This window comes from Balaenoptera ricei, chromosome 3 (genome assembly GCF_028023285.1).
Source record: "Balaenoptera ricei isolate mBalRic1 chromosome 3, mBalRic1.hap2, whole genome shotgun sequence".
Classification (NCBI taxonomy): Eukaryota; Metazoa; Chordata; class Mammalia; order Artiodactyla; family Balaenopteridae; genus Balaenoptera; species Balaenoptera ricei.
The window spans coordinates 105,887,084-105,901,100 of NC_082641.1; the positions used below are offsets into that span (position 1 = coordinate 105,887,084).

The 14,017-nt window shown below is 41.0% G+C and overlaps 1 protein-coding gene across 9 annotated transcripts in view; it reads left to right on the forward strand.

Annotated features, from left to right (window-relative positions):
* The first annotated feature begins 1,451 nt into the window (after window positions 1-1,451).
* MEGF10 (multiple EGF like domains 10) overlaps window positions 1,452-14,017 on the forward strand; it is a 364,824-nt gene continuing 352,258 nt past the window's right edge. For all 9 annotated transcript variants that reach the window (XM_059916984.1, XM_059916982.1, XM_059916993.1 and 6 more), the window contains exon 1: window positions 1,452-1,534. The gene's annotated coding sequence lies outside the window, so the exon portion shown is untranslated. The remainder of the gene's footprint in view (window positions 1,535-14,017) is intronic.

Below are 14,017 nucleotides of genomic sequence, written 5' to 3' on the forward strand. Positions count from 1 at the left end.
GTGTATGTGTGTGTGTTTTAAGAAGTTGAAAGAAAGTACAGTTAATAGGTAAGGATGATTAAATTTCATCTTAGATCTTAAGGTCTTAAGGATCTCCTGTGAAAGATATGGGAACAAGCACTAGATCAGAAAATTGTACCTGATTTGTCCTGTCTTAAAATGCATGACGTTTCCCTCTGATTTCAAGTAAAGCAATGGGCTGACACGTGGTGACCTGTGTTTCACTGAGGAAAGTGATGAAACTAATTTATAACATTTTGACTTCTAGATCCGCAAAGCTGGCATGCTTACCTTGAGATGTGGAGAAAACAGGACTTTGAAAGACTCACAGGAAATCAGATAACTTATTGTAACCTTTTGTATCTCTTTACAGAAGAAAAATCCACCATGGGTACTTCTGGGGATTCTCCATATTGATGGAAGAAAGTGTTCAGAGTACCAAGTGAATCCCATTGAAGGCATGTATTAGCATTAATTTCTCCTAACCATTGAAATGAAGCCTACATGGCTCTTTTTCCCCTTAAGATGTTCAGCAAAAATGCTGAGACTCTCAAAGATTATTGAGGTAGAAACATGCTGGAATTAACCTTATTTAAAAAATAATAACTATGCAAAATAGATAATTTCCCCAACCAATAGGCTTCCTGTATGGAGGCTCTTTACACAGGAGCTTTTGAATTCTCACGGAGGGCTAATGGGATATCGCAGGTAGGAAAATGTTGTGTGAGAAGTTAAATGACATTTCAACTTGGTGTCTGCCAAAGGCCAGTCTAGGAGTCCCCAAGAAACCAGTATGTCAGCTGACCAAACCCTAGGAGTTTCTGTGGGGAGGTTGTTGGTCTTGTCCTGACTCAAGGACCCAAGGTCTTGAGTTATAGCAACCCTGTAAGCCTATCAAGGAACTCTTGATAGCCTCCACAATAAGCATTACAGTATTATCCACAGATATAAGTACTCAATAAATTTAATTGTTAGCAGGTCCTGAGCTTAATCAAAGGAGACAACTTCCCTTGGGAATAAAACCAAAACCCTCAGAGGCCCAAGGAGGAAAGAGCATGGTCAATGTCAAGTGGCCCCAGAAAGTTCATGCTTGCTTGGGATTCCTGGCTCAAATCAGCTGGGGTGGGCGTGAGGGCACTAATTTCGCATTCAGAGTCACAGAAACTATTCAATTGTAAATGAACTGGAATATGTAATTGGACCTGGCCCTTGAAATTTTTGTGGCCCTTTCAAAGCAAAATGGAAAAAAAGAAAAACCATGTCTGTTTTCTGACCTTTTCCAAGAAGCTGAAAATATAGTGCAAATGAGTCCTTAGTTGTGGGTCATTATCCTTATGAGATTTGTCTCTGATTCCAAGGCTGGAGACTGTTCCTCTGCCTCCCATTTTTACCTACCTCCAACTTGAGATAGGTCTCAAAGTCTCATTTTGACCATATATTCTTCCAGCCACGTGAGGGAGACAGGAGAGGCTAAATATAACCACATTAAAAACCATCAGCAATGTTGGAAACAGCTTCAAGCTTAACATCAACAGTGAGTATGCAGCAGCAGCTTAAAGACTTGTGTGAACATGCCCAAATGTTTTCTAAGAATATTTTTCAGAAGAGTGTATTTATAGATATAATCTTTAATTGCATTATGAATGATAAATGAGAAGGTTAACAAACTATATTTCAGGACTGTTTTATATATTTGCTGCTATCATTAGCTCTTTCTTTGTGACTGCAGATTATTTCTGCTTACTAGTCTTAGTGGAAAGAGAGAATTGCTGTACTTTAGTGCTGGGAAAGGATGTTTCAGTTGACAGTGAAGGTTGCAGGAAGTCTTGTTTAAGAGTTTATTTTGGTATTTGTCTCATTTTAAAGGCTGTGACTAGGACTTCATATCTGTCTAATAAGCATGCATGTAACATTTTTATGTTTGCTGAGTGCCTTACAGTCCCCCATTAGTCTCCACAGTACCCCTTGAGGGTGGGTCAGTATTACCGCCTACAGTTTACATTTGAGGAAATTTAAGATACTAAGGGATTATGTGATTTGTACAAGGTCACCCAGCATGCAAGCCTAGCTAATAAAAGATGACTTCAAAGCTCTTTCCAAATAAAAGCGCCTTATAAATGTTAGGTAGTATTAATGGGCATGATCCCACGATGTGTAAAATACACTCCAGGAGTAAAGTGCTCATACATGCTCTATAAAATTAATTCTTTTTAACCTCAGAGCAACTTTTGAAATAGGAGTTCTTGAACCTGGCTGTGTATCAGAAACATCATTATAGCTTTAAGAACATGTGAGCACCTGGGCCCCTACCCAAAGTACAGAATCATAATCTGGGAAGTGGGACCCAGATAATGTGTATCTTGAAAAAGCTCCAGGGAGGGGATTCTGATGTTCAGCCAAGGTTGGGAGCCACTACTGTAGATTAGAATAATAACCTCAGTCAAGCAACAATAAGACATCGTGGAGTCAATTTCGGAGAAAAGGTCTGGTGTCTCCCAGGTTCTGCCCACCAGTTCACAACTATTATTAGCAAAAGAACTACCTCCATGAAATAATCAGCTGTGGAATACATGTGTGGAATTCCAGGAAATAATGCAGAGATGAAAGTTTATTTAAGAACTAACATTGTTTGAATGTTATAATTAACTGGGTAAACTTACCGGGTCTACTCTTGGATTATTATTGGGTCCACCCTAACGTTTTTATTCTGAGTACCTTGTATGATAATCAGCATACTAAGAACCTGTAGTATCTGCCTTTTCATCCATTTTTCAAACACTTATTTAATACTTGCTATGTGGAGACTGCAGAGTAAAATAATGATTTCGGTCCACAAGGAGTTTATAATCAAGTGATAGAACAAGACATAGGCCAAAAAAACCAAAACCCTATAATACTAAGCTGCACGTATTAAGTGATAATCAAAGTGTATATGAGGCATTATTCATAATCACTAAAAAGTTGAAACAACCCAAATGTCCATCAGTTGATAAATGGATAAATAAAATGTGGTATATCTATACGACAAACTATTATTCAACAATAAAATGGAATGAAGTACTGATACATGCTACAACATGGATGAATTTAAAAAAAATTATGCTAAATGAAAGAAGCCAGTCAGAAAGAACCACATATTGTATGATTCCATTTATATAAAATGTCCTGAATAGGCAAATCTATAGAGATAGAAAATAGAAAATAGATTAGTGGTTGCCTAGGGCTGAGGAGTTGGGCCGGGGGAGCAGATGGGGAGGAACCGTTAGTAGGTACAGGGTTTCTTTTGGGGGGTGATTAAAATGTTTTAAAATTGTGGTGATAGTTGCGCAATTCTGTGACTATTCTAAAAGACGATTAAATCGTATACTTTAAATGGGTGAGTTGTATGGTATGTGAATCATATCTCAGTAAATATATATATATATATATATATATATACACACTTTATATGTGTGTGCTATATGAACTTGGTGAAAAGAGTGATTAATTAGTATGCACTGGAAGGAAGTGGTGGAAAATTTCCTGGAGGAAATGGCATTTGAGCTAAGTCAAAATGGGTGATTTTTGTAAAGAAGGAAGGCATGCTCAAATATGTAGTCAAAGTGATGATGCTTTCATGCAAGGGCAAGTTATCTGGAAAAGATGAAGTTTAGGATACGTGAAGGGTACAGGAGATGGGGGCTAGGTGCAGAGCTTTTACTGCCATACTAAATTCTGCAGTTTGGTTTTCATTTTTGTAGAGCCATGATAGGTTTGTGAGTGGTTTGATTAGGGCTGTGATTTGGAAAGATAATTGGAGGTGGTGATGAGGTCGATGGCGGATGGGGTGGGAGGGCAGTGAGCAGGGGAGACCATTTAGGAGACTAGGCTAGTGTAGCGTAGAGGCAAGAGATGATGGAGCCTTCAGCTATGACAGCAGCGGTGAGCACTGAAACAAGGACAGATTTGAGAAAACATTTAAGAAGTAGAATCATAAAATTTTGTGAACTGAGGAGTAGGTGAGAAAGCACAGGATATATACAGCAGGGTATTTTAGACCACAGAAAGGCTGGGTCCTTTTTTGTTAAGTTATTTAGAATCATAATGTAAAAACTATTGTTGAAGTAACACCAAGCAGCCAAATTATAGCTTTTTAACACCTTGTCAACAAGGGTTTGATTACAGAGATTCTTACGTTTCTTTTTTTTTTTTTTACATCTTTATTGGAGCATAATTCCTTTACAATGTGTGTTAGTTTCTGCTGTATAACAAAGTGAATCAGCTATACGTATACATATATCCCCATATCCCCTCCCTCTCGTGCCTCACTCCCACCTTCCCTATCCCACCCCTCTAGGTGGTCACAAAGCACGGAGCTGATCTCCCTGTGCTATGCAGCTGCTTCCCACTAGCTATCTATTTTACATTTGGTAGTGTATATATGTCCATGCCACTCTCTCACTTTGTCCCAGCTTACCCTTCCCCCTCCCCGTGTCCTCAAGTCCATTCTCTATGTCTGTGTCTTTATTCCTGTCCTGCTCCTAGGTTCATCAGAACCATTTTTTTTTAGATTCCATATATATGTGTTAGCATACGGTATTTGTTTTTCTCTTTCTGACTTACTTCACTCTGTATGACAGACTCTAGGTCCATCCACCTCACTACAAATAACTCACTTTCATTTCTTTTTATGGCTGAGTAATATTCCATTGTATATATGTGCCACATCTTCTTTATCCATTCATCTGTCCATGGACATTTAGGTTGCTTCCATGTCCTGGCTATTGTAAATAGAGCTGCAATGAACATTGTGGTACATGTCTCTTTTTGAATTATGGTTTTCTCAGGGTATATGCCCAGCAGTGGGATTGCTGGGTCATATGGTAGTTCTATTTTTAGTTTTTTAAGGAACCTCCATGCTGTTCTCCATACTGGTTGTATCAATTTGCATTCCCACCAACAGTGCAAGAGGGGTCCCTTTTCTCCACACCCTCTCCCGCATTTATTGTTTGTAGATTTTTTGATGAAGGAATGTATATTGTGAATAAAGAGTGGAATGAATAGAAATGCTATCACCCCATTTTGTGAGCTCTTTGGAATCAGACCTCCGCTTATTGGAGACGAAGCAGTTATTTATGGCCTGTTGAATGACTAAGTATTTACCTCTTGCTCAGATAGCTTCCCTAGAAACACTTCCTTTGGTGTGAACAACTTGGATTTACTGCCAGGGCAACACCTTCCTTCCAACACCCACGCTGCCTCTTGGCTCGGTCCTCACGGGCAGGTGTTAGTAAGCAGCATTTTGTTTTGCTTCTAATAAGAGCACAGCCTCTGAAAAGCATAGGCTGAATGTACCACACATTGTAACTTTCCCTTACAAGTGTTCTTATAGGGGAGATGTGAAACTGTGGGAGTCTTAAGGATCAGGAAGATGAAGACTGCTTTTTCTCATAATCGTGCAGGGCCACACCTATGTTTTCCATCTCAAGGAGGGGCAGCCAGTTCCTGGGCAAGGTCAAAATAGACCAAGTCTCTCTCATTGCATGGCGTTACACTCACTGGGGATCTGTTATGGCCTTCTCTGGGGACTGTGGAAGGTGTTGCCATGACACTGCCTGCTGCTAGCCGAGTTTGGGAACAGCATTTCCGATAAGTGCCTTACATGAGTTTACCCAAGCCCGGAACACCGTTTAGAACACCGGTCGCTAACCTGTGGCTCATATCTGTGCCTGTCGGTGAACAATGACTACAGCTAGCTGTGTTCAGTCACAGTTGTTAGCAGAGCTAATTACAGCAGTCTCGGGTGGGAGGAATCCTAGAAGATACCTCTAAGGGACTTCTACCACACATTCAAACTTTGGCTTTGTAGGTCAGCGATGGAAACAGGCCCCTTGGGGAACCTTTAAACAACAGTTCTCTGCAACTCTGAACAGGGATCCATCTTCACTCCACAGTTGGTGAGGGATCACGTTGAAAAGAGAACCACCAAAGGGAAAAGGAGGAAAGGGACGCTTAAAGCCAGTAGGGTAAATGTTCTGGATTAAATGAGAGCAGAACTGGGTATTCTTCCTTGGGATGCCTTTTACTCCCTGCATGACCTGATGGAGGCCACTTCCCCTTTCTGGGCCTCACTGTTCTCATCTCAAAAATAAGGATAACAATTGTGGCCCTATTTATATCCCAGGATTTCTGAAAGGAAAAAGTAAAAAATATATATTTAAAAAATAAAGGTTGGGGGAACATAGAAAATGCGATATAACTCTAGGTAGTGTAACTATTATTTCCTATTGCTTGTTCCACATTTTACTTATAAATGATGAAAAGGAACAAGGGAAAAAAGTCTGGGCTGTTGTAGAATCTCAGACTACATTTTCTGATGCCTCTGAGGGATTCTGCGGTTTGCTTGTCTTAAGTCTTCAGATTTGCCTCCCTCTCCCCCAGTGCACCGATTCTGGTGTAAACTCATCTCCAGTTTGAGGGGTGGAGAAGACCTCAGGAATCTAAAGAGGCAAGGCCCTGCAGTCATCTGGTCTTGAATCTTAATGTCACCTGCTGAAGCCCAAGTCCCAAAGGCTTCCTCTCTCCCCTCACTGAGACACCCGATTTGGGAGGACGTCAGCTATGAATGAGTCACACAGTCAAACTGGGGCTTCAGGGGATACCTCCAGGATAGAACCAAAAAGAATTTGTAATGTGCTCTGAATGTGTCTCAGTCTGGGTCTCTAACTACAGTCTTGTTCTTGCTGAAAATCACAGCACACTTCTAACCAAGCAAGGCAGGTCTACTTATCTGATGGTGCTGTCAGTGATAGACTAGGATCATATTATGGATTTGGCAGGGAGGAAAAAGATTTATTTCTAAGATTTGAAGATTTATCTTTTCCACATATGCAAACCCAGTCAGAGCATTAAAAAATATCAGTGAAAAGTGATCATGTTTTGTGAGCAGGAGGAACCATTCTTGACTTCAGAATCATACAGAAGATTTTTAAGGATCCCAAATTCATGGTTTAAAAAAAAATGATTTGACGATAGGATACCAGCAGGATTATCAGACTCTTAACTGCCCCCTTATGGTGAGGTGCTATCTCCATTTAAATGAACGCCTTACATTGAATGCTTACATTTCTCCCTTTCTCTTTTTCTCCTCCCCATCATTTAGCTTTTTTCAATGTTCAGCATAACTAAAAAGTCTAAGTAGGGAATTGCACATAATTGTAGGCTCTGCACCATTAGCAAAGTGATGCTTCTTTCTAAGTATTTGTAATCATCTATTCCACTCTTGCTTCCTCCTCCTGGAAAATTTACTTGGAGTGATTGTAGTGTCCTTTATTTCTCTTGAAGGCATCCTTTTGACCTTTGTGTACAGGCTATAAAAAATACCAAGAAATGAAATATTGTATTTTCCATGTAGTCACAATATACACAAATAGAAAACACCACTTTAAATGAATAGAGCAAAAGGGGAGGCTAATCTCTAAATTGCGTTTTATCTTTCGAAGTTATTTGGTAAGGTAAAGAGATTTAAAAAAATACTTTTGTAACTCAAAGGTCATGATCACCCTGGATGTACGGCCTGCACCTGCCAGCTACGAGGTTGTTTTGTGCTATTAGGTGAGAACTCAATGGCATCCTTTGCCCTCTCATCCTTTATTATTGGCTTAGAGAAATGTGACATTGCTAAAAAGCTCTAACTTGAAAATGCTTCACAGAGCAGGATCCTTGCCACATTCAGGAATCTTGCTAGTTCGCAAGATGAGAGCTGTCATGCAGAACAAAAGGCTGATACTAGAAGTCAGCAATCACAATGGGAATAAATACCACAAACTGTGGTTTCCTAATGTCTTAATCTCCCCCAACCTTACAAGAGTGATGCTGGCCTTACTTTGAAGATAACTTTACAAAGAAAATGTAGGGACAGGTGGAGTTAATTCCTGAATCTTAGCTCCTCTGGCACTTCTTCCCCAATTTCTAATGCTTCTTTATTACCCAGATTATAAATAGATGCCCATTTTTCTTGTCTTGACATTAAGTCCCTGACAAACAACATACAATAACACCTTCCTTACCTGGTCAAGGAATAAGTTGTCCCGAGTAAGGGAGTTTGCCAACTGATAGTTAACCTAGTCCCATGATGCAATCGTATGTTTTAACCCAGTTTTGAGGAAAGTGTTTTTTTATGATTTGTTTCTCTCTGTCTCCTGCTTTGGTGGGCAGAGCATGGACTGACCTTGTTGGGAGGACGTGGGATCATTGCTGGGGTTTTGTACAATGCAATGCTGCAGTAAGGCCATCAATGTTTCTTAGGGGAGTTGGGTCACACTGGTACATTGTGAGTAGCACGATGAGACCTTAGGCTGAACTTGCCTTTAACTTGTATCCTTTCTACTTCTTCATGTTTCTGAATCATTAAGAAAAGTTCTACTTAATATGCTGTGTACCCTGTTTCTGAGGGTAGAAAACTTTCCATCAAGAATTGTTCAAATATAACATTTTGGCATGAGGAAGGGATGCCTATGGCTGGATTCTTCTTATTATGTGTAATCTATTGGTTGGCACTGCTCCTATGAGTTGTTCCCCATCTTTTGTATGATTTTAATATTTCCCCCTTTTTCCGAAGCTCTATGCTCCTCTAGGCTTTAGAATTCAGAAGTACTGTGGCTTTGGTGGTCATTCTTTTTGAACCTGAAAGGGGAGGTAAAATGTGAAACATCAGTGCCTAAATTAAAGACTGGCCAGATGAGGCCATTCTCTGTTGGTTCTACCTCAGTGGTTTGGCATGGGTTTCTGTGTTAGTGGAGAGATATAAGATCTGTGCCAGATGCAGGACTTTGGCTCACAGTATCAAAGTATTCTGGTCTCTGTGGTGAGCAAGAGTCTTGGGTCTGGTGCATGTCTGCAGACTAGAATGGATTGCCATGGTTTACTCTCCAGTGTCAGGGTTGCTCTGGAAGCCCCTGAACTCTGCTGCCCAGTTGCTTAGCTCTTCTAAGATAGGTTGAAGGTTATGGTACTTGCCCATCACTGCTTACCATTTTGGGGATTTGAGCTAATCAGTTAATCAGGTCTTCAGCTCTTCTCTGATGCTTTTTCTTAGAGGGTCAATTGAGGTATGTTTGAAAACTTCCTGGAAGATATGTACCCTGCCATCTCTTCTGAACCTCTCACTCATCATCCACATGCAATTTTCTTTGTCTACGTCTTCTTCCCTCTCCCCACCAAAATTGTTCTCAATAAGGTCAAGTTACCTGTTGTATTAATTTCCTTTTGCTGCTGAAACAAATTACCACACACTTGGTGGCTTAAAACCACACAAGTTTATTCTGCAACAGTTCTGTTGGCCAGAAATCTGAGAGCCGTTTCACTGGGCTAAAGTCAAGATGTTGGCAGGGCTTGCCCCTTCTGAAGTCTCTGGGGAAGAATCTGTTTCTTTGCCTTTTCTAGCTTCTGTAGCCACTTGCATTCCTTGGCTCAGGGCCCCTTTCATGCATCACTCCAACCTCTTGTTTCCATTGGCACATTTCCTGCTTCCTCTCTGTAGTCAAATCCCTCTCTTTCTCCCTTTTATAAGGACACTTGTGGTTCATTTAGAACTCATCTGGATAATCCACAATAATTTCCATCTCAAGATTCTTAACTTAATTGCATCTGCAAAGTCCCTTTTCCATATTACATTAACAGGTTCCAGGGATTAGGTACTGGATATTTGGGGGGGGGGGGCATTGTTCAACCTACCACAGCATTGATTTCCTAATTTTCAAATCCAGTATCTTCTTTTCAGTCCCCATCCTAGCTGGATTGACATTTGATACTGTCAATTACTCTGGAAAAAACTCCTCCTCTGACCTCAAGATATAGGTTATTTTATTTTGTTATTCTTGTTGCGATATTTTTATTGTCTGTCTCTCCCTCTAGAATGCAAGCCCCTGAGTAGAGTCCTAGGTTATCTTGTTTCTAAGCTCTATCCCCAGAGCTTAGACTAGTCCCTACTACTATCAAATAATGAAAGACATTGGATAATACAAATTGGATGAACTTTCCCACTCCTAGGTCTATCACCTTTCATTATTATTTTCCTTCAGTGGCCCTTCCTCTTCCCATGCAGTCAAGATTGGTATTCCCTTCAGGACTTGGTCCTAGTCTGCTTTTCTCCTCATCTGCCAGGTAAATGCTGCTCCTACCATATTCTGGGGTCTCTCAAATCTGTACCTCAAGCCCAGACCTCTGATTTGAACTTCCAGCTTTGATCTTTACCTGGATGTCTCACAAGCACAGCCCACCTTTCCCATCTAGATCCAAATACAACCAAAAACTAACCTCACCTTCCTCTTATACTCTCAGGGAATGGGAAGTGCCAAGATTTACTCAATAGTCATAGCAAGAAGACTGGAAGCCATCCCAGACTTCATGCTTTCTCTCTACTCACTCTTCCCCTACCCCCTCCAGTCAGTCATGAAGTTTTGTCAACCTGACTCCTAAATATCTCTTTCTGTCTAACTCCCATTGCCCTGATTCAAATCCTTATCACTCCCATGAGTAGGAGTGATGAACTTACCAAACTCTTGACTTCTCTTGAATATGGTAGAATGACATGCTCTTAAAATTTTGGGATGTGTACCAGAGCTGCTGATCATTGCCAGCCATGCTCTCAGGCTCTGCTGAGTGGGCAGTGACTATGATTTGCATACCACATGAGCTTGGTTGCCATAGCTGATTGGGCCAGGGATGGGTGCCTGATCCAAGGGTGGCTCTTTCTATGGGCTTGATCAGCCAACATATGATTTGGGTGGCTGGTTGTAAAATATAAGTTGAGTAAAATTCCTCTTTTGGAGTTTCAGAATAGAGAAGTTGAGAGACTAGGATCACTGTATTGCTGAACAGAAGGGTCAGCAGGAATGGCGGGCATGAGCAAGCTGCGGTTATTAGAAAGCAGATACTGTGAGTAAGGAGGGGAGCTGGTGAGCAAGATGAGAACAGGAAAAGAAATAAGCTGAGGCACTGTGAGTAGGGTGCTGCCTCCGTTTCTGTGGTTCTTTTTAAAAAAAATTTACCATTTATATTTAATAGAATTTTAAAAATTCATATTAATCCAATGCTTTATTTTTCAAGTTTTACTGAGATATAGTTGACATATAGGCCTGAATGTTAAAGGTGTACAGCATAATGATTTGACTTACATACATCATGAAATGATTACCACAGTAAGTTTTGTTGAACATCTATCTTCTCATATAGATACAAAATAAAAGAAAAAGGAAAAAAATATTTTTTTCTTGTGAAGAGAACTCTTAGGATTTACTGCCTTAACAACTTTCATACATGACATACAGCAGTGTTCATTATATTTATTGCATTGTACATTGCATCCCTCTGTGGCTCTCTATAAGAGTATTTCCTGAGGCCTGGCCCTACTGTGATTCCTATTGTCAGGTTTCTATGAGTCTCTGCATTATTATAAGCAAACAAACAAAATAACCCTCATCTGAGTGAACCCCTGCTTCCTTCAAGAAATTGGCCAAAGAGTTATGTGTTCCGGTAAGCCTTTACGATGTTATGATGAGACATCTGGAAGAAAGCAGCACTGTAATCAAGAGCAGCAATATGCAGTCCCAAACTCAATGTTAATTCCACTTCTTTTCAAAGCATTAGCTTAGGAAAAAAAGAGGTTATATCACTATTTCCTTTGGGAGTGGGAGAATATTATGAGCTTCTTGTGTCAAAATCAGTCTTTATTTAAAAACAAATCAATCCCTAAACATAGTTTTAGAAAGGAAAAGTAATTGCTGCTACAAATATCATAGGAAAATGACTATAATAAGTGACATAACATTGTCTGATGCTTATCAACAGTGGGATAATCAAACCACCTTTTTAGATGACATGTTTCTAGATAGCTGCCTTTCCATTTGCCAGCTGTTGGGACCAGAGGGATTACTGAAAGTCTCCAGATTTCTTAGTCACATGACCACATTCCTCTCTCAAATAAGAATAATTAAATTCATTGAAGATCTTTAGGTAAAAAACATTAGGCACATATAATCAATGCTCTGAATATGGAATACAATTAGGAAGCATTTTTATTTATGTCTCCCACTATCCCTATAAAATGTATTCACTGGGGAGTTTCTCACTCTGTCTAGGATAAAGTAAAAACTAGGTAGTGTTAGGACTGTTTCAAGCATTCTTAGGCAACAGAAAGTCCTTGGTCACTCTAAATGCTGTTTAGTGCATCTATTCCCGTGTTATATAATGTGAAACTTGGTTGAAAATTAAGTCTTACCCTTATCCCAGTGAGAAGCCACTTGCAGGTGGGCAGCTGTGGAAGGGGAAGGTCTTTCTCTTCTTGCTCCTGGCAGGAGCAAGATCCTTCTGGGGCTGGGGTGGGGCAAGGTGGGAGAAGCAGGGAGGGGCAGGAGTGTGGTCCCTTGAGTGATGAAGTTGTAAGATGGCCTTCAGCTTTCTGGGCCTGAGAAACATTTAAAGCAGACCACATTTCACAGAGACTTTTGCAGGTTCTTGGGAGATTGCACTCATAGCTGGTGTTGTCTCACTTGCCATTTCCTTGATTCAGGCAAATGCGCTCTCCACTTGAGCAGCCGCCTACTTCCTCAACCCCGAGGAGCCAGTCTTCTTGCTCTGCTTCGCCTCTTCCGAGGCCTGCCCGCACCCAAGGCTCTCCCCAGTCAGCCCTCTCTCCCGTTTGGCACACATCAATCCATGAAGATACACACACACACTCCCTTTCTTCCCTTCTTCCTTGGACAAACTCAGGGCAGCAGCCTCCCTCCTTCGCTCTGCACCAGAAGTGCTTGCAAGCTCTTCTTTCACACGATTTTCCAGAAGGGAGCTAAACCACCATATTCTTCCTACCCAGAGACATACATTAGGCTTTCTGATGAGTTCCACTCATGTCCCTTTTTCTTGACATTACATGACCTCAAGCTTTTACTTTGGTGGGAGGTGAGAGCACATTTTTCTCTTAAAAAATCCTCCAAATATCCAACAGTCCTTATGTGATCTAGTATTTCCTTTGGAATGTAGCGCCTTGTGTGTCTTGGTGCCTCAGCCAACACGTTAGTTTTAACACCCTGTTAAGTTTGTGGTGGATTTTTGTTTGCTTGTTTGAAATTCTAATGTCAGAAATGTGTTGTTTGGATGAAGTCTGTGTACATCCTACACACCTATGACCACACGGCTATACTCAAGCAAGAATTGCTCCAAAAAACAAACCTACAGCGTCTCTGGCCAGCCCTGATTTCTGAAGGGAACCAATGGATCCCCTCCTCCTTAGCTCAGCAGACCCTGAAACACTCTGATCAACAACCCTAGGACACGGCCCACGTAGCTTTCAAGCTGTCTGGAGGAGGGAGAAAGGAACACACGGTGCCAAGATACATGAGAGGGCGATCTTGTCTATGGCCTTCTCACCCATGGTCGTATTGAAGATGTGAATGTCCTGCAAGGCTACTCGGGGGACTTCTGGGCTTAGCATGCTTGAGGACTAGAAAGACTGAGAAAGGCTGGAATAGAGAGGCCAGAAACCTCTGAGGAATCAGGAGACAGAAGGGCTGACTCTGGATGAGGGCAGAAAATAAGGGAAGATACTGCTGCAGGGAAAAAACCACCTTACCTGAGGTCCTTCACAATGTGAACCCCAATCTTTCTTATCAGTCTCATGTTCTTCACTCCCCTCGCCTTCACTCCAGCCACACAAAGCCACCTGATATTTTCTAAATATGCCATTCCCTTCCACACCCTTTTATTTTTCACCTAACTTAAGTCTAATTTTCTATGATGCCTTCCTGCCACTTTACTCATCTGGCTGCTGTACCATTTTTTACATGTCTCAGCTCCAGCTCTCACAGCACTATGTTGTAGTGCTTTATTAACTTGCCTCGCTCTGCTGCCCAAGACAGTGAGTGCCTCTAAGACAAAGACTGTGCCTTATTCAGTTTTATACTCCCACCACCTTCATTGTGCTTCAGTGTTGTAGGGACTTCTATTAGTTTTCTACTGCTGTGTAAAAAATTACCATAAG